The 19,571-nt window shown below is 40.5% G+C and overlaps 1 protein-coding gene and 1 long non-coding RNA gene across 2 annotated transcripts in view; one reads left to right on the top strand and one right to left on the bottom strand.

The window, feature by feature from the left end:
• The window catches only part of LOC134213634 (zinc finger protein 182-like), a 123,846-nt gene that overhangs the window by 73,197 nt on the left and 31,078 nt on the right, over positions 1-19,571 (bottom strand). The window lies entirely within an intron of this gene.
• LOC134218046 (uncharacterized) lies at positions 16,272-17,197 on the top strand. Its single transcript, XR_009981232.1, has 3 exons — positions 16,272-16,461; positions 16,518-16,593; positions 16,673-17,197. It is a non-coding gene; the product is annotated as an uncharacterized LOC134218046 (long non-coding RNA).

The raw sequence follows: 19,571 nt of genomic DNA on the forward strand, positions 1-19,571 counted from the left end.
GCTGGGTCTTAATCACAGTTACCTGTTGATGGGACATGAACATCGTTGGGGACCACCTGGTCAACCGATCGCAATGAGAACTAAACTAGGTTGGGTAATCTATGGAAGATTGTCAACAAACAACAATGCGAACCATGTAATGGTAACCCAAGTGGACGAAGTTCTTAAAAGGACCATGGATAGATATTTTTCCGTGGAAGATTTCGGGGTGAAACATTTAGAAGTATTACCGCAGTCCGAAGAAGACAAAAGAGCTAAGAAAATAATTAAGCAAACTTTGAAGTTTCAAAATGGAAGGTACGAAGTCGGGCTTCTATGGCGAAAGGATGAGTTTGAATTTCCATATAGCCTCGATATGGCTATTAAAAGATTAAATACCCTGGAAAATAAATTGAAAACTGATCCGGCTCTACAAAAATGGGCGACTGATACGATTCAGGATTATGTCAAGAAGGGCTATGCTAGGAAATTGAAGTCCGATGAAATCCTAGCCGATGTTAAGCATTTGTATTACCTTCCACATTTTATAGTAGTCAATAAAAACAAAATTCCTCCTAAACCAAGACTTGTATTCGATGATGCTGCCAAGATACAAGGTCAATCCTTTAATACAGCACTTCTGTCAGGACCAGATAGCACAACATCACTATTTGGTATCCTTATACGATTCCGAGAAGGGAAGTATGCTATTTGCGGGGACATCAAGGAGATGTTCCATCAAGTCAAAATACGCGCGGAAGATCAAAACGCGCAACGATTTCTATGGAGGGATTGTAACCAACAACAATACCCAGACATGTACGTTATGCAAGTAATGACATTTGGTTCAACTTGCTCACCGTCATGCGCCCAGGCCGCGAAAAATAGCAATGCAGAACGCTGCAAGGATAAATATCCACTAGCACTCTTACCAATACTAAATCAACACTATGTAGATGATTACGAGGATAGCTTTAACTCATTGAAAGTGGCCAAAGATACTGTAGATCAGTTAATAAGAGCTCACGAAAGTGGAGGGTTCCATATAACAAAATTCTGCTCGAACAGTAAAGAATTGTTAGAAGCCATTCCGAAAGAACGGCTCGACACCGAAATGATAAAGGATCTAGACGATAGGAATGACGATTCAGCAAAGATACTGGGAGTGTATTGGAACACGAACAAAGATAGTATTGGCTTTAAAGTTAATCTACAAAGATTTCCTAACGAGGTATATTGCAGAATACGAAGGCCTACGAAACGGGAAGTGCTTTCGTTCGTCATGAGTGTGTTCGATCCTTTAGGGTTGATCTCTAATGTCACAATTCAAGGGAGAATCCTTCTTCAAGAATTACATATAGAAACGTCGGAATGGGATACACCAATATCGGAAAGAGCGAGTTAACACATAGCGACGAAAGACATTAAACACTACAATCAGCATCAGCACTTCTCAAGTGGGTCACGAACGCCGGGACAACGAACGCCGATAAAAACAATCACAACATTGTCGAGGGCACCGATCGATCTATGCTGAGTGGGCTTAACCGCCGCGGGACCGTCATCGCTGAAATTACATTTTGAGTTTCGAACCTTGAATAAAGCCTGTTCTGTTTTTACGATCGACCGACTCGGATCATTCTTTTAAAAGAATCTCCCCGGTAAATAAGTTAACTGGCGCCCGAATAGGGACCTTGCCAAAAGGTAGGTAAGTTACAAGTGGTGAAAATCGTTAATTGTTAACAAGTGGAAAAAATCCTAAGTGGATATCACAAAATCCGAAAGTGGTTCAAGGAGCCAGTTCACCTGTTACAATCCGGTTCAACGAACCCCATCACGACAACGAAAGCGAGAGCCAGGACACCGAAGCTGAGAAGCTTGATCGCTACTAGGACCCCGAGTAGCAGCACTGCAGCGGCAAAAAGGAATCACCCCGAAGTAGCTGCCTGGTTTTCCCCCACCGAGCAAAGCCACCCTAAGTTACAACCCAAAAAGTCCAGGAGTTTCATCATGGTACTGGCATTAATGTAAGTAATTTTTATCATTATTATCTAAAAGTGTAAGTGACAAACCAATTGAAACCAAGTGAAAAAAAAAACATTTTTCTCCATCGTCATTACCCATAAGTGAATATCTTTATCCGATCATTTGTGACAAAATTTCGTTCTATCGTTAATATTCATAAGTGAACCACACCGAGTGGAAACAAAACAGTGCGACGGTTGTTGATTTTTTTTTACCTTTTGCTTTCATATGAGCAAGAAAATCCAAGTAGAAGCATAAAAGTGTTACTGTGACGAGTAGATTTTATTTCACTCTTCCTAATTGCTAGCCTCACTAATTGATTAACCATCAGTGAATACAGCTAATTTGCTTTTCAAAATATAATTGATTAAAGATCATACACAATTCCTTCAAAAAAACCTAGGGTGGACATTTACTTCATAAACATAATGGCCACCAACAACGTAGTAAATATTAACATGACTGCAGACGACTTTATCGCTATTGGTAGAGTCCCCGAATTTGTACGGTCAGTCAACTCATTCAGCGGTAATCCTACTGAATTAGTGGACTGGTTGGCCGATGTAGATTCCATTTTTCGCACTTATAATGCCAGGAATGCTACAGCTGATCAAATCAATCTCCTTCAGAGAGTGATACGGCGAAAAATTACAGGCGAAGCAGCCGACATCCTAAACGCAAATAATATTACGTGTGATTGGGATGAAATTAAAACGACACTTGTTCTCTATTATAGAGACAAACGTGACGTAAAAACTCTAGATTTTGAAATGACTACAATTAAAAAACTTCCCAACGAAAACATCAGTATTTATTATAGCAGAGTAAATGATGTTTTGACCCACATAATTGCTCAAATTCATACTGATGATAAATTGAAACTTAATGCAGCAGTACACATAACATACTTTCGGGACAAAACTCTCGACGCTTTTATTAGAGGATTGTAAAATCCTTTGAATATTTTATTAAAAAGTACAAATCCGACATCGCTCGGACAAGCATACCAATTTTGCATGGACTATTATAATATGAACCTTAGGTCTGCACCTTTCAGAAACGAGTTGGGCAACCAACCAACACCTAAACCTAATGAGCCACCAAAGATAAATATTTCCAACGCCCGAACAGGTTTACCACCTCCGCTCCCGCCAAAGTATTTCTTCAAACCAAACCAGCCTCAACCAAATCGTTTCAGATTTATGCCACCGCCGCAAAGAACATTTACTTTCGCCCCACCGCAAAGAACTCGACATCGCCCTTTTACTTAAATTGCCCAAACTAGACCCGAGAGTTTTTAGAAAAATCTTCGTTCTACCAACTTGGTTTAATCGTCAACAAATCCATATTTCCAACCACAATTATCTACACCATGGAACTCAATACTACATCGTAAACAGCCTACAGCCAAATATCTTTGACGCTAAGGACGCTACACTAGATTCTACAGCCTGTATGTCCAACTTGTTGGATGGGAAACCAGCCAAATGCGATTATCTAGCCAACCCGACGGAAGAAATCGTAGCAATCGACAGCCAACATCTTATCATCAATGTGTTAGGAAATTTTACCCTACACACCAACTGTGGTTTGTCTGAAAGGAACCTGTCTGGAACTTATCTGATTTCGTTCAACAAGTGTGAGGTAACGATCAACAATCAAACATTTTCGAACTACAACCAGAATATAACAGGTAAACCGATCCATGTACCGATGTATGGCATTCCCATCGAAAAACAACGTGTGGTCATAAATTAGAAAGAAAAAACGCAACCGTGTCAGCTTCCGCCTCGGTGTTTAGGCCAGCTATACGGGGTGCGCAACCCAATTCATCGTCTTGAGCTCCCTCCTCAGAGCAGGCCGGTCAGACGGTGTTAGCATCCGATAGTCCTGTCGGCTACCCGCCGACCACACCATCTATCAACAAGAACATCTAATTTAGATAATCCGACTTGAAAGAATAAGTCACCTACGTAACCTCACTCCTATAATGTGCCCAGATGACATAATGAGATCAGAAACACGTTTTAAGGATGCACAATGTATTCTTCCTAAGAGACATCATATCACGAGATTAATTATAAAACACTACCACGAAAAGTCCAAGCATCAGAATACCGGAACAGTGATAACCGAAGTAACCCAAAGGTATCACGTTATTCATTTGAGACAAATGATGAAATCCATTATATCTAATTGCCAATACTGTAAGAATAAAAGACCACAACCTCAGGTACCGAAAATGGCAACACTTCCGCAATGTCGCATGCAGCCTTATCACAAACCATTCACCTTTACCGGAGTGGATTATTTCGGACCTTATACTGTTTCAATAGGACGCCGAACGGAAAAGAGATGGGGAGTGTTATTCACGTGTATGACTACCCGTGCAATATACCTGGATTTAGCTCATGACTCAAGCTCGGATTCATTTCTCATATGTCTAAACAACTTACAGTGTCGTAGAGGAAGAGTATCTGAGCTATATAGTGATAACGGAACAAACTTCGTGGGTGCAGACAACGAGATGAAGAAAATACGATACCGAATGGCCAATAAAGGAATTCAGTGGCATTTCAATCCCCCTGCATCTCCTTATTTCGGAGGCGCATGGGAGAGGTTGGTAAAAGAGGTGAAAAGCTTGTTACCTAATAACACCATGCCTGTACATGTCCTGCATGGCCTGTTGATCGAGACAGAAAAACTAATTAATAACCGGTCACTTACGAATATCTCATCAGAAAATGGGGATGATGAACCGTTGACACCAAATCATTTCTTAATGGGTTGCTCAGGTGATTCAGAGCCCTCGTTAAATGATGTAATAATTTCCGAGGCTAATAGACAACAATGGAAAAAGATCCAGTACTATGCCAGATCTCTATGGGCCCGTTGGATAAAGGAATATCTTGCTTCGCTTGGAAAGCGATCGAAATGGAATGAAGACACTCCACCCTTAGAGGTCGGCGACATTGTTATGATCATGGATGAAGATCATAAAGGCAAATGGAAAAAAAGGTATAATAAAGGAAATTCATATTGGAATAGATGGGTTAATTAGATCTGCCATTGTGAAAACTGTAGACGGAGAAATGAAACGACCAGTCTGTAAATTAGCAGTTTTGGACGTACGAACACCACCAGGAACGCTACATAAGATGAAAACGCCTGAGCCTGACATAACCAACAATTCAATGGTTGATAAACCCAGGTTTGAGAAAAAAAAAACAAAGGAAAAATAATCCTAATTGGGGGAAAAGAGCGCAGACAGATGACAAAAAGGTAAAGGAATTAGTTTCACGAATTCCCGAACCGCAAACCAAAAGGAAAAGAATTAGAGCGCCTGATTGGGAACATCTAGGTGTAATGATATATTATTTCCTTTTGATATTAGGACAAGTATTTTGTTTCGATAATCATGGTTTGATTGCCTACGATTGTGGAAATCCGGAGGTAAACCTAACTAGTTATTCGTTAATGGATGTAGCGTCGTGTATACCACCGTCGAACAATGTATCAACGAGAGAAGTGCAAATTAGGGTGCTCCAGAAAAACCTAAAAAGCGAAATAAGAGTTTATTGTAGCATGTATAACATTATCCAAATAATTGTGAGAGACACTTGAAGACCAGATCATCCATTTACGTTTCAATATTCCTACGAACAAACATGTGGTAACAATTCGTAGAAGACCACACTAGCAGTCAAGTATCCCGCAGAGACAATTCTCACGCAAAGGAAACGCATATGCATCGGATGCATAAATCAGTTCGATGGCACCAAACACTTTATGCAATAATGGCTATTTGCCTAGCTCAAATTACTATGCGACCCAAGCGCACCGTCGTACTGTTACCAGGGCGCACCAAATTTGCCTTCTCCTTTAATTCTTTTCTACCACATTCAAACTGATTTCAAGTGCCTCCCGTAGGTGAGCTGTAGCTTAAGATCCGATCAATAAAGACATTCTGAGTTCAACTTTCAAACTGAACGCGTCATTCTTACGGAAAGGACTCCAGTGCAATATAAACCACATGATGTAAAGTAAATCATCTCATAATTTAATGAATAGTGGAGTATACGACGCAGAGAGTGTTAAAAAAATGAGAAGTATGATTTATGAACAAGAAGACAAAAGAATTGCCTCAAATATACTTCATAAAATTTTGATTGGACAACAACCAAATGTTCAAGGATTTCGATTTGAAGCTTTGATATCAGCTCGGATGATCGAAACTGTTTTCGAAAAATATTGGTCAAAGCTACTGACCTGGTCTACTTGGCTGGGAAATATAACTTCTACATTCTACGGGTTATATATGATGGGAAGATTGTTTAAATTCGTGATCGATACAATTATGCATGGACGCATACTGTATGATATCTATGGGCTAGGTTGGCAACTGCTAGCGTCCTTTTGGGAATCAGTCACTAATTTCTTATCTCATAGAGATGTTATGAGAAGAACCAAGGTCGCTCAAGAAATCGAAATATTAGCCTAAGTAAGAAGTAAGAAAGCAAAACCACTTGACGCTGTAACAATTCGAATAGTCGTAAATAATAATAAACAACGTTGCAGCCGTTCGGCTTAAAGTAGGAAAACAGATGTCAGCCAAGCCTGTACCGAGCCATTTCTATTTTTACAGTTGTGCATTTATGACCCAAGGCGGAGATGGAAATTGGTGTAAATGCATAGATGATGCTTAATGAAAGCCACCCTCTAGGCAGGGAAGCGAGAACGTTTTGAAATAAGATCAATGACTTTGGCTTAGGTTTTCGGTTGATTTGATAGTCTAGAATAACTACTGTTTGTTCTTTCTATGGGGTTAAAAACAAATCATAGACATTGTTTGCTCTTTCCATGGGATCGACAGGGCCCTTTCGGAACATGTACTTCTTAGGATTAATTTAGTATATAAGTGTTATACTTCGACTGAATAAAGACACTCCGTTACCAGCAGCGCATCGGTACGAGTTCCGTTGGACTCTTTTACTACCGAGAAAGCATACCGAACTCCAAAACGTGCAGGGCGCTCTTTGGTAGAGAAACTACCTTTTAAAGGAGCAGTCAGGCCCACACATTTTGGTGGCAATCCAGAGAGGAAAAAATAAAAAACTATCCTCCGTCACACTTTGGTGGCTGTTAAGGGAGGACTTAGTTTTTGGAACCATTTGTGGTTCGGAGTCCGTCAGTTCGTTTGTGAAGGTGTGCTGACACCTTATTATTAGCAAGCAAGCAAGAAGACTATTCCACAAGGGACAGTCTCAGTGAGATAAGTAATTAAGAGTGCCATTTTGGGCCAATAGAGCCATTTGGGAGTCCTCTCTTCGCACGCTCCCTTCGCACGGAGACGAGCCAGCCTCGGGCTGAAAGTCTCCTTAATAAAGACAAAAAAAAGCTCCCTTCGCATAAGTAGCAGAGAAGTTGCAATAAGTGAGAGGATATCCGAAATAAATTAGAAAGAAAAAACGCAACCGTGTCAGCTTCCGCCTCGGTGTTTAGGCCAGCTATACGGGGTGCGCAACCCAATTCATCGTCTTGAGCTCCCGCCTCAGAGCAGGCCGGCCAGACGGTGTTAGCATCCGATAGTCCTGTCGGCTACCCGCCGACCACACCATCTATCAACAAGAACATCTAATTTAGATAATCCGACTTGAAAGAACAAGTCACCTACGTAACCTCACTCCTATAATGTGCCCAGATGGCATAATGAGATCAGAAACACGTTTTAAGGATGCACAATGTAGTCCTTATGAGACAAGGTATCCATGCATTCTTCCTAAGAGACATCATATCACGAGATTAATTATAAAACACTACCACGAAAAGTTCAAGCATCAGAAGACCGGAACAGTGATAACCGAAGTAACCCAAAGGTATCACGTTATCATTTGAGAAAAATGATGAAATCTATTATATCTAATTGCCAATACTGTAAGAATAAAAGAGCGCAACCTCAGGTACCGAAAATGGCAGCACTTCCGCAATGTCGCATGCAGCCTTATCACAAACCATGCACCTTTACCGGAGTGGATTATTTCGGACCTTATACTGTTTCAATAGGACGCCGAACGGAAAAGAGATGGGGAGTGTTATTCACGTGTATGACTACCCGTGCAATATACCTGGATTTAGCTCATGACTTAAGCTCGGATTCTGTAAAAAACGCGACAGTGTTATTTGTAATTTGCATTTCAATCAAATCGTTGAACAAATCCCGTCGTCAGTCGCCGCACCACAGAGAGTAGGGAAAAACGAAATGCATACGACCGACAGCAGGTTTGACTCCTATCGCGCACCATATGCGAACGACGCATCGTCCGGGGCGGCGAACATAGATAAGCGAGAAAAGTCGTAAAACGTACGCACGGTGCACGATCGCTCGATCGTTCGAGTGAAAGGGCATGGATGCAATTGTGCAGCGTAAGAGACTGAACGAACAAAGGGATAGCAATAAAGGAATGTACAATTGATCCGTCTCGTTCAATGTAGAAGCGTTTTTTTTAATTACTAAAAGAAAAGTCGAAAATTAATGCGATAATCGTCGTAGGACCGGGCTCTGTAGGAAAGTTCTATGCTTAGAATTTCGATAGGTTTCGTAGATAGGGACCAATGGAAAGATGTCTGAAATCCATTAAGAGGGCCGGTAATAAAACTTTCCCAGGACGTGACGGAATCTTATTTATCAATAGATGTAAGTTAGAATAATCAACCAAAAAATTGTATAAATAAATACCCTGTACCTTGAATACAGAAAGAGACTTGTGTTTGGAACCTCGATCGCGTCTGTTGTCTTGAAGTCTAAACTTGATCTTCCAGTTAAACACTTGCACTCTGGATTGTAGACTACCCGCTGAGCGGCGTGTTATTTCGACAGTGCAAGTATTTAGGGTTTCTCCCGCGTCTTCCACTGTCAAGTACTAGGAGACTAGCCTTATTGGTCTGAAGACAAAGGAAAGGTTGGGTACGAATATATTACCATTTCCCGGTTTGTAGAATACCCGCTTTGCGGCGTGTCATTATTGGCGAGCGGTAATTTATTTGAGGAAAAGCACCCTAAACCATTGTTCGCCTCCACTGTCCGGTAATAGGAAACTATCCTGATTGGTCTGAGCGCAACGCAAGGGTTTAGATTGAGTTCCGACCAGGCCACCACCATAACAAAGTCGCAAGCTCATCCTTCGCAAGCGAACGAGTTGAAATTTGGACTTTGAGAGGAGCCCCAAATTTTACAGAACCCAAAACGAGAAAAATAATAAACATAACAAAATCTCTAACGCCGTCTATAGCACTATTTCAGACACACATCTGTTTTCTATAAGAACTAGAGAAAAAAACAAAAATATGTGGGCAATCTACAACGGGTAGAAATTTTGATCTATTTACATATTTCAATTCTAAAATAACCCTAGTAGAAAACTATATTGGGAAAAGTATGTCGGAACTTTACAACACGGTTATGACCGAAATGTGTAAAGTAGATAAAAACATTAATGGAAACCAAATTAACACTGGCGCGCCTCAACCCTACAGAATTTGTAACCAGTATCATAAAACGATCAGGAGAAGCAGGAGAAGTTTTACACGTATTGGAATGCAAACCAGTTTACGTTACCCCCAGGTCAGATGAGAATTGTTATCAGGAAGTACCTGTAACATATAACAATCTTTCAATGTTTATAGCACCAGTAAGCCATGTTCTGCAAAATAGAGGTACACAGATTGATTGTACGCCTCTTCTTCCGGCCAAATTTCAAATAGGTGGAAGATGGTACACCACCGACGGACGGATAAGAGAAACCACGTCGCCGTTAAAGCTAACTACCGATTTAATAACCACGTGGACTTACACTCACCTGCCGAACCTAATACAAAGCGGCGTTTATGACGCAGAAAGCGTGATCAAAATGAGGAACATGATTTATGAACAGGGTGACAAAAGAGCAGCATCCAATGTTTTACACAAAATTTTGGTTGGAGAGCGACCAGATTTTCAAGGATTCCATTTCGAAGCTTTGATATCGGACCGAATGATTGAAAATGTTTTTGAGAAATACTGGTCCAAGTTACTCTCATGGTCAACCTGGTTGGGTAATGTAACTTCTACTTTCATTGGTATATACATGATCGGAAGAATAATTAAATTCACGATTGACACGATTATGCACGGGCGCATATTATATGACATATACGGTTTGGGATGGCAACTACTTGCGTCATTCTGGGACTCTTTAACGAATTTTCTTTCTCATAGAAATGCTATGAAAAGAACTGAAACACACAACAAGGAGGAAAATCCATTACCCCACGGAGTGGAAATTGTCCAAGAAAATTCGGATAAGCCTAACGCTCCATTCTACCCAAATTTATTTCCGCGGATTAACAAGCAAATTTGAGTAAACCTAGCGATTTACGGGCTCCGGAATGTCGCTGCGCGAACAAAATTAGTCTGTCATAAAAGCAATCACGCTGTTGCACCCAGCACTGCAACATGTTGGTCTAAGCCATACCGATGTTGATGTCATATTAAGAAAATCTAAGTGATAAGTAGAGCGGAAAAAAGGTATAACTAATTTACATAAGGACAGCTAGGAACGAATATCGCACACAGATTAGGCAATAAACACGCCCACGCGTAGGCGCATGTGGCAATAAACACTTTTCCTTTCTTTTTCGTCCTGCCAGAATGCAGTCCTTTAGTAGGAACGATACAAATGTTTCCCAATCCTAGAAACTAATGTTATGCAATCGTAGAAGATAAGCCGCGCCTTAAATTGTAAGCCCTTGCCGATCTGGCCGCAAGAGGAAGCGAAATGGAAACGATCAAGGATAATAACCATATCTGGATGGGCGTTAGTTAATAAGCTCAATACTATTATACAAGTGGTAGATCATCACACATTCAAGAGTTACATTAGGCGCAACGTAGAAGATCACCACACATTGAGAAATAGTTATAATGAGTGAAATAGAAAATATGTTGTAGATTAATCACTAATGCCCAAAAGAGAGCAAAAATGTGACCCAAATATTTCCTAAATTGTAAATCACTAGCATATCATGTAGAAGTAAGATCCTTACCCCCGTGAATGTCTCAATAAAGTTAAGTTCGATGTTTTACTCCTGATTCTTTAATTAGAATTCGAAACTCCGGTCTTCAACTTCCCTGCTTGACTCGAAAACGTCTCTCCGTAAAGGAGAAACAAGTAGTATCAAAAAGGACTTTTTTGCAATTCCTGATCATAATACCTGGGGTGGCATTGTGCATCTCGATTCGAACGTAATTCTATCGAGTCGAACATGTTTGGCATTACGGGTTTCGATTCGATCTCGAAAACGACTCATCGTTCGAGTATGCTCGAGGAGGTACAAGAATAACGAGATATTTTGGCATTATGGAAACTCGATAGCACACTGAAAAACGACTCAAGTCGAATGAAAAACACTCGTCACCTTTATAGCTTTCGAATGTTGTTCGAGAGTTATTTCTTGCTGAAAGTTTTTAATGTCATAAGAAGACCTACTTTCATAGTTTCCAGACAATATGCAATCTCTAATTATCCCGAAATCCGCGTAAAAACGACTTCAACTAAAATCGGGTTTTCACGTATTTCTTGACGATTTCGATAAATCGCGTGAAAAATCTATGAGGAAAATACGTATATATTCCAAAATCTACGTAAAAATAAATGAGTTAAATAAAAAAACGCGCATGAGATTACCCAAGTGCATTTAAATTTAACACAGGAAGCATCAAATTAATTTATTATCGAATACTTCTTTAGCTTTAAATTATTAAGCTCAAAATTGGATCTGTGGCATAAACTCGAAACGAAACAATCTGTGGCATAAACTCGAAAATAAACATAAAATTATTAATTTGTGCCGTATAACAATATCTCAATTTACAAAACATGTCGTATCGGCATAATGTTTAAATCGGTTGCAACTGCTCTATAAATAATATTGCTTTTTATAGTCATTGAGTACAATTTGCTTGTTTATAAATTAACTGCCAATTCATGTCCTGAAGGATGCCTTTCCAACAGGCAACATGCTACACGCAGATGAAATTACTCTTGTTCTCTCTGTTTACTCACATTCGCCATGCGCTGAAGGTTGTCTCTCCAGCGGGCGGCATACTAAACACGGAGACAGCTATCTCTTATTCTCTCTGTTTACATTTCGTTTGACAGAACATACTCGATTGAACTAGTACAGCACTATTCGAAATCTTGTACTGCGACTGAATGAAGTCGAACGAAATACATAATGCCGCAATTTTTTCGAAACGAATCCAAAAACTTACGAATCGAGTGATTCGATTCGAGATGCACAATGTCACCCCTGGTTTACAGTTCGTCTTTGAGTGATAAAACGGCCTACTTTTCCTTACCAACAAAATGGGTGCTTTAATGAACATTATGCAACTCAAATGGGTTGCATAATATCCATTATAGCACTCATTTCGATGCTATAATGAAAAACCAACATCGGAATAGTAGTTACATGACTACATTTTGCTGAATTAACTTGGGATAGTGTTCAGATAGTGTATTCTGTGCGTCGCGTAATAAATGAAATAGTTTGATGGACATAACATCAGAATTTTCCAAAGACGAGTTCATCTATCGCTTCAAGGCTTGTAAAGCTATGCGATGTGGCACAATAACATAGAATCTGATTGTTCTCTGCAGCAACATTATTTATTGGCAAGAATTATCATGAGGAGTAAATCGGTCTTGACTATTTTGGTACTGATTTATCATAACAAAGCTCATTTTTTGTCATTGCAAAAAATAGCGTGTGCAACTCGTTGCAAAACTCGATTTTTTCAGCACTCGTAGTATTTATCCAACTCGGCAAGCCTCGTTGGATAAACGTCCAACTCGTGCTGAAAAAATCATCTTTTTGCAACTAGTTGCACAAACTACTATTTGGTTTGGTTCCTTGGATCGAAACAAGTTGCTCTGTAACAGGAGTAACAAGTAGTCCCTTGGAAAAGTAACCTCGCGGTGTGCATTTGCGAAGGACATCTCCCTAACCGGAGAAAGAAGTAGCTCCTGCACCCAGAAAATCCGTGACAGTCCAGCGAGGTCGTCACAACCCGATTCCTTGGATCGAAAAGGTCTCTCCCTAACAGGAGAAACAAGTAGTTTCGAGGAATCACAAAGCCGGCGTGCATCTGCGAAAAACGTCTCCTCACTCGGAGAAATAAGTAGCTCTTGCACCCGAAACTCCAGTGACGACAAGTCGACTTCGTCACAGACTCTTTTACTACCGAGAAAGCATACCGAACTCCAAAACGTGCAGGGCGCTCTTTGGTAGAGAAACTACCTTTTAAAGGAGCAGTCAGGCCCACACAGTTGGATAAAATCAGAAACTCGCAAGTACAAGCAATTCGTGCAATATCGAATAGGAGAGATACTGGAGAGTACGTTGGAATCTCAATGGAAGTACATAAAATCGGATTCTAATCCTGCAGACGAAGGTACCAAAATTAGCAATGCAAAAACAACATGGATTAAGGGTCCTTCATTTATAACACTTAGGGAAGAAAATTGGGAACACGTGACTAAACACGATTCCTCGGACGACTTAAATCAGGAGGAATTACGTACTGTTCTCGCAACAATGCAAACTTTCAAACCAGATTTGGATTGGATAAATATACAATGATGTTCAGATTGGACACGTCTGAAACGAGCTGTATGTGGAGCGCTCAAATATTTAAGGAAATTAAAGGCCAATGTTAAACAAGCCACTATTGTTATGCATATCAGCAGAAGATATAGAGGAAGCTGAAATGTTGCTTATACAAAAAACTCAATGGGAAGCTTTCGCAAATGAAATGATAGATTTGAGCACGAAGCGAACAGTTGATAAATCGAGCTCAATTCGAACACTCACACCATTCTTAGATAAGAATGGCACCATTGTACCATACCTCTCGCCACCTCAATAAATTTCAAACCAAAAACACAACAGAAACTCTACACCTCACGTGATACGTTACTATGCCACAGCATGATCGACAAATGGAAACCAGCACCGCAAACCCAAAGTGAATGCAAGAATGCACCACACCGCGGATATGTTTTGCTGAGTTCTTATTTCAAGTATCGATGCGTTGGACGAGCCTCGCATCACCGAAGGAGCGTAGCAAGTGGAGCGTCGAATAACAAAACAATAAACATAATGGACGCGTTACAGCTACAGCATTCTGAGTCGATATTAATTATGTTTGTCAACACTTCCCCAGGCGCCTCAGTCTTTCCATACTTTACATTAATGTTAAGAAAAGATGTTTTGTAAACCCAAAATGACTTTGCCTATAAATACCGAATAGAACCGAAATACAGACCCAATCTTTTACCAACCTCCAAGGTTTCAATGTGCTCTCTTGTGGATACCACATACCGAAATCCTTTAGGTACTAGTGCATTGGCCCGGGTGCCGATCACCACTAGGGAAGATTAGTTCCGCTGTTAAGATTCGATCCGCCTTGGGTAGTCAAAATTTTATTAATTGTGGAACCAAGCTTGGTTCATGGCGACCGGACTGTTTTCGAACCGCGAAATCGGTGGAGTGATAAAGTCAACGATCGTGTTACTGAATAGTTCGCAACGATCGCGAACATAGTGTGGAACAGATACTAAGTGCAACGTTACAAGAAGCCGAAGAAGAAGCAAGGTGCGAATAATCGAACAGAAGCATTTTTTTTCGAATAAACGGTAGTGTGTAATATAATCATCAAAATGGATGGCATAACGTTTTATGCTACGAAGATTACTGTAGTGAACACAGCAGGAGAAATAGTGAGGGAATATTACTCACTTGAGTATGACCAGTGAGAACAAAGTGCACAATAAACTAGAGACTGAAACAAATAGTGCAACTAAGTGATTAATGCCCTAACAAGTGTGTCTTTATGAACAAGCAAAATGGGCTCTGAAGAATCCAAATCGACAGTGCATCACAACGGAGATAGTCATATTGACATCATCAATATGCAAGGTGAGCATTCCACAAAGCTCGATAATAACACTTTGCTATTGTGGATAGTTTTGGCCATTACCATAACAAACTTTATCATTTGCGTGTCGAACGAAATGAGAAAAATGCTCAACAAGAAAGCTATGAAAAAGGCACGATCCTTACACGGTTAGATGACTTTACCCATTAATGGGTACTATGTTATTGTTGATATTATTCCCACCGTGAAAAATTCACCAATTTTCTTTAAAAAGTGCCACTACCCATTAAAATGGGTAATAACACTTTTTCAAGAAAATGGGTGAATTTTTCACTGTGGGAATAATATCAACAATAACAGAGTACCCATTAATGGGTAAAGTCATCTAACCGTGTAGTGGAACTCTCAAAAGTGACGTGTAATTAGGGAAGAAAGGGAAGAAAGTGATTTAGATAACACAAATGGCGGAGATAGATAACATTGTCGAGGCACTGAGAAGCAGCCTACATAACAATAAAGTGAGAACGGTAATCATAAAAACCCGCCACGGAGAGCAACTTTTACAAATATTGGAAATTGAAGGATTCTTAAAAATTTGGAAAAACAAGAATAAATACAAGTTGTACGTGAAGACAATAAACGAGGTGCAAATCGTGAACAGAGAAGTAGCTAGAGCACGTGAAATTTTTCAGTACGCGAGAGAAGTGCTACCTACAATCACCGGAAGTGTCATAGTGGCTACAAGCAGAGGAATCATGACACACCTTGACGCCGAGGAACGCAATCTAGGAGGGCGAGTGATTGCCTATGTGTTTTAAAAAGGAGCATCAACGAACCAGCATCCTAGGACAACATGTGGCTGTGTATGTTAATACTAACGGTCTCGATACTGGTAGGGTACCAGTTGCTCCTGCAGCTACGGGAAGAGTAGTACTATTAAGGTGAGAGTATTCAACTGAAAAACTATAATTATTATGTTGTACAAACATAAAACGAAATTGACGTAAATGTTAATATAAGTGTGATTTGTGTTATAAACAAATGCTATTTCATTGAACTTCATGGATGAAAATATTGAGGAGAATTTGCAAGTTTTAAATAAAATTTTAACAAATCTCAAGAAAAACCAAAGGAAAGGGAATATTTAAGGGGAACATTAGGGTGTGTGGTCAAATTGTAGACACAAAAAAAAAGAATGCAATTTATGATGCAACAACTGCATTTCACAGGTGGGCATTTTTATTATAAAAGCGCGGTAAGGTGATTCAATCACTCTTATCGATCGTGATCCCTGAACAGAGTAGAAGTGCGCGCGTGTGTAGTGTTAGTATTGTGAAGGTAAAATTGTGAAGCCTTTTGTGTGGTGAAATTGTTAAAATCTAAGTTTGTTCTCTTTTTGTGTTAGGTCTTAAAGCTATTGTTAGTAGAATGAAAGGAATAGAAAAGTTTTAGTAAACATGCATAATACAAAAATTAGTACGGTTAGTTATTTGCTAAAAGTTAAACATTTCTAAAACTAATGTGTTAATTCCTATAGCTAAAACGCAAAAGTTACTGTCCTTAAACTAAGTGACAAACAACAAATAATTTGAAGACAAACAAACAAGAAAAAGGTAATTATTTGTACTGAAAGTGGCAAATTGTAAGAGGCTTTAGTTAGTGACGTCACGGGGTATTAATTCGTGTGTTTAGGTCCGGAAAGTGGACCTTTTTCTTCCGACCTTTCTTCTATTTTAAACAGAAGTGTCCGGAGGCCGATTTCCCGGATACCATCGCGTACCTCGCCGATCGAACGCCGTCATTAACAATTCCGCCATCTTTGTCACCAGTGACTGGCAAAACACAGCTACCAACCGTCATCCCGGTAGCTCAATTCCGCCATCGTAGTCCTCGTCGACTGGCAACAGCACCATTACCATCCCCACCCCGGTGGTCTGATTCCGCCATCTCCGTCACCATTGACTGGCCAAATCCCACCACGAACATCGTTATCCGGTGGTACACTTCCGCCATCTTCGTCAACATTGACTGGCCACGCCACCACTACCATCGTTACCGGTAGTATGATTCCGCCATATTCGTCATAATTGACTGGCCAGAACGGTAGCTTTCGCCCGGAGGCGACCAAACACTACCCAAGAATGGACTCTGGTTCAGTCAGACGACTGAGTGTCAGAGTAATGTGTCAATATATGGAGCCAATTCTCATACACCTGTAAGGGTTGCTAATCCCTTTAAAGGTGTTTATGATGTAGTATGGTGTACTGTTAATAATGAGGTAGACCAGGACCATCATAGTCTTGAGGATGGTAGATCAAGAAGATATTTTGTTTCTACAGGAGACGGTCAAGAGCAAAGGGACTTTTCCGAAAAAGGGAGATCGGAATAAGCCCAAAGATAATGAATCAAAGAAGGAGAATAAGCCTCAGAAGGGCAACAAGCCTGAGAGGAAGAAAGAAAATAAGAATAACGTATCGGTCCATAAGAGCCAAGGCAAGGAATTGGCTAATCCCATGAAAGACGGAATAATCGTGCCACCTGAATCCAAATCATCAGAAGGACGCTCTGATGATGTCAGGGACACGGGCAGCAGTTCTAGTTCTACTATGAATATGAAAGATCTCCTGGAGAAATATATTAATTTACTACATAAAACGAATTGGCATGATGGTCTTTTTGACGAAGACTTCGAGCCTCAACATTGTATAAAATGGCGCCCAGCTAAAAAAGTGATAAGAAACTTTCATTTCCCCTCCCGGAGGGAACGAAAAAACAGTTACCTGTTTTAGTAATCTTTTCGTCCTCCAAACGAAGGATAAAATTCTCAACAATGGATGTAGAATTTAAACTTTCCTACAAACATTTAATGATCCACCATCTGGAGCGATCAGAAATTGAATACGAACTCAAGATTCGTGGTCTTCCAGTAGTCGTTCAAGATTACCAATCCCCGAAAAACGGTTATTGCTTCAACTGTCGCCTGAAAGGTCATCATGCAAGAAATTGTGAAAGGCCGAGGCACAAATATTGTCATAATTGCGGATTTCACAATGTAGATACGGATTCATGTCCATACTGTGTGTTGTGGAGTAGTATCGCCTCAATTACCCAAAACTACAACCCTGGTGCGATAAATTAACTGCGAGCCTACATCGAATGCTGCTGACTGCAGAACAAAGGATTGCCTGCGGTCCAGCAAGCCATCAGACGGCTAGTCAAATATAGCTATATGTTTAGCAAGACTAGAGTGTGGATAGAAAGCGAAAGTGACCAGGCAAGGTAAACAATCACCCGAATCTATCCACATCTCCGATAGGCAATGCGGTATAAGGAGAGCTCTGATCGTTACCTAGGAGCACGCAAGAGAGCGCGACCATCTGGAATTGCAGTGGTGGGTATGTTGCGCGAGATTAGGTGGTTTTAATTAGGAGCAGATTTCAATCCTGAGAATCGTTGTTCGTCCGTATCATAGGCGATCGTGACAATTCGTCTGCTGATGACCAGTCTCATTTTCTAGTTTAGTTAGAATCGGTCCTCAAACTGAACCACAGGCGCGCGTAGTGGCCTTCGCATGGCAAATAATAATTGTATACGTGTGTAGTAATTAAGAACAAATTATGTTAGCTTTAAGTAAAGAATAAATGTAGTTTATGTGTAGTTTGTGATTTCCTTTAAATAAAGTGTTTTTTAATCAGTCCGCGAGTGTTTGCAATTTGCCCAAGAAGGATTATTCCCCAGAAGCTATCGATGCAGGATAGCTTCATGAAACCCCAAGAACAATCGCCAGCCAAAGGAAATTGTGATTCAACGAATCGGACCAATTTGAGTGTTGGGAGCCGCCAAGGAAATCGAAGGAGGTAATTACCCGGTTCCTCAACATTTTGGTCCTGCGAACCGGATACGGCTGGACCACGGAAGGATTTTCGAACACGGGAGATACAATCAGGATCGCTTGGAGCCATACTGCGCTCGAATTCGCGCCATCATTAAAGGAGGCACAAAGGAGGCAATCGCCATTCCCAGGGCGCGAACAATTACCACCCCGCCATCATACTCGCGGACAATTGGTCTTTTCGAAGCTACACAACATAGGATATTAGTGGAGGTTGCGAATTATCCCAACTACATTGGCTCGGTTTGGACATTCATCGAATTGATTTCTTTTGTTGGTGAGTTGGAACAACTTATATGTCCTGCCGGAGCGAGGACGACATACCTTTTACTAACTGGAATTTCATCAAAATCCACATGTGAATCTGCCTGTGAGCTGCGCGGTGTTTGATTGATGACTATTGGAGTGTGTTTGAAAGATATTGCCCGTCGATCTGGAGCATTTCACTACGTGAGATCCACTCATCAATGTTAGACTGGCCCAAGGATTCGTCGAAACCGTGCGTCGAAGTTTCATCCCCTACGGAATTGCCGAACTACTGAACCAGTGCAATGGTTTATCTCCCAGGTAAATTACACAAGTTCAGTATATGTTCGGCCGAAGCATTAGTTTCTAGATTCTAACGCCATTTTTCGACGTGTTTTCCTCATTTTCACATGATGGAGCATCACCTTACTAACGGAGAGACGATCTAGTGGT

Source organism: Armigeres subalbatus, chromosome 2 (assembly GCF_024139115.2).
Source record: "Armigeres subalbatus isolate Guangzhou_Male chromosome 2, GZ_Asu_2, whole genome shotgun sequence".
Classification (NCBI taxonomy): domain Eukaryota; kingdom Metazoa; phylum Arthropoda; class Insecta; order Diptera; family Culicidae; genus Armigeres; species Armigeres subalbatus.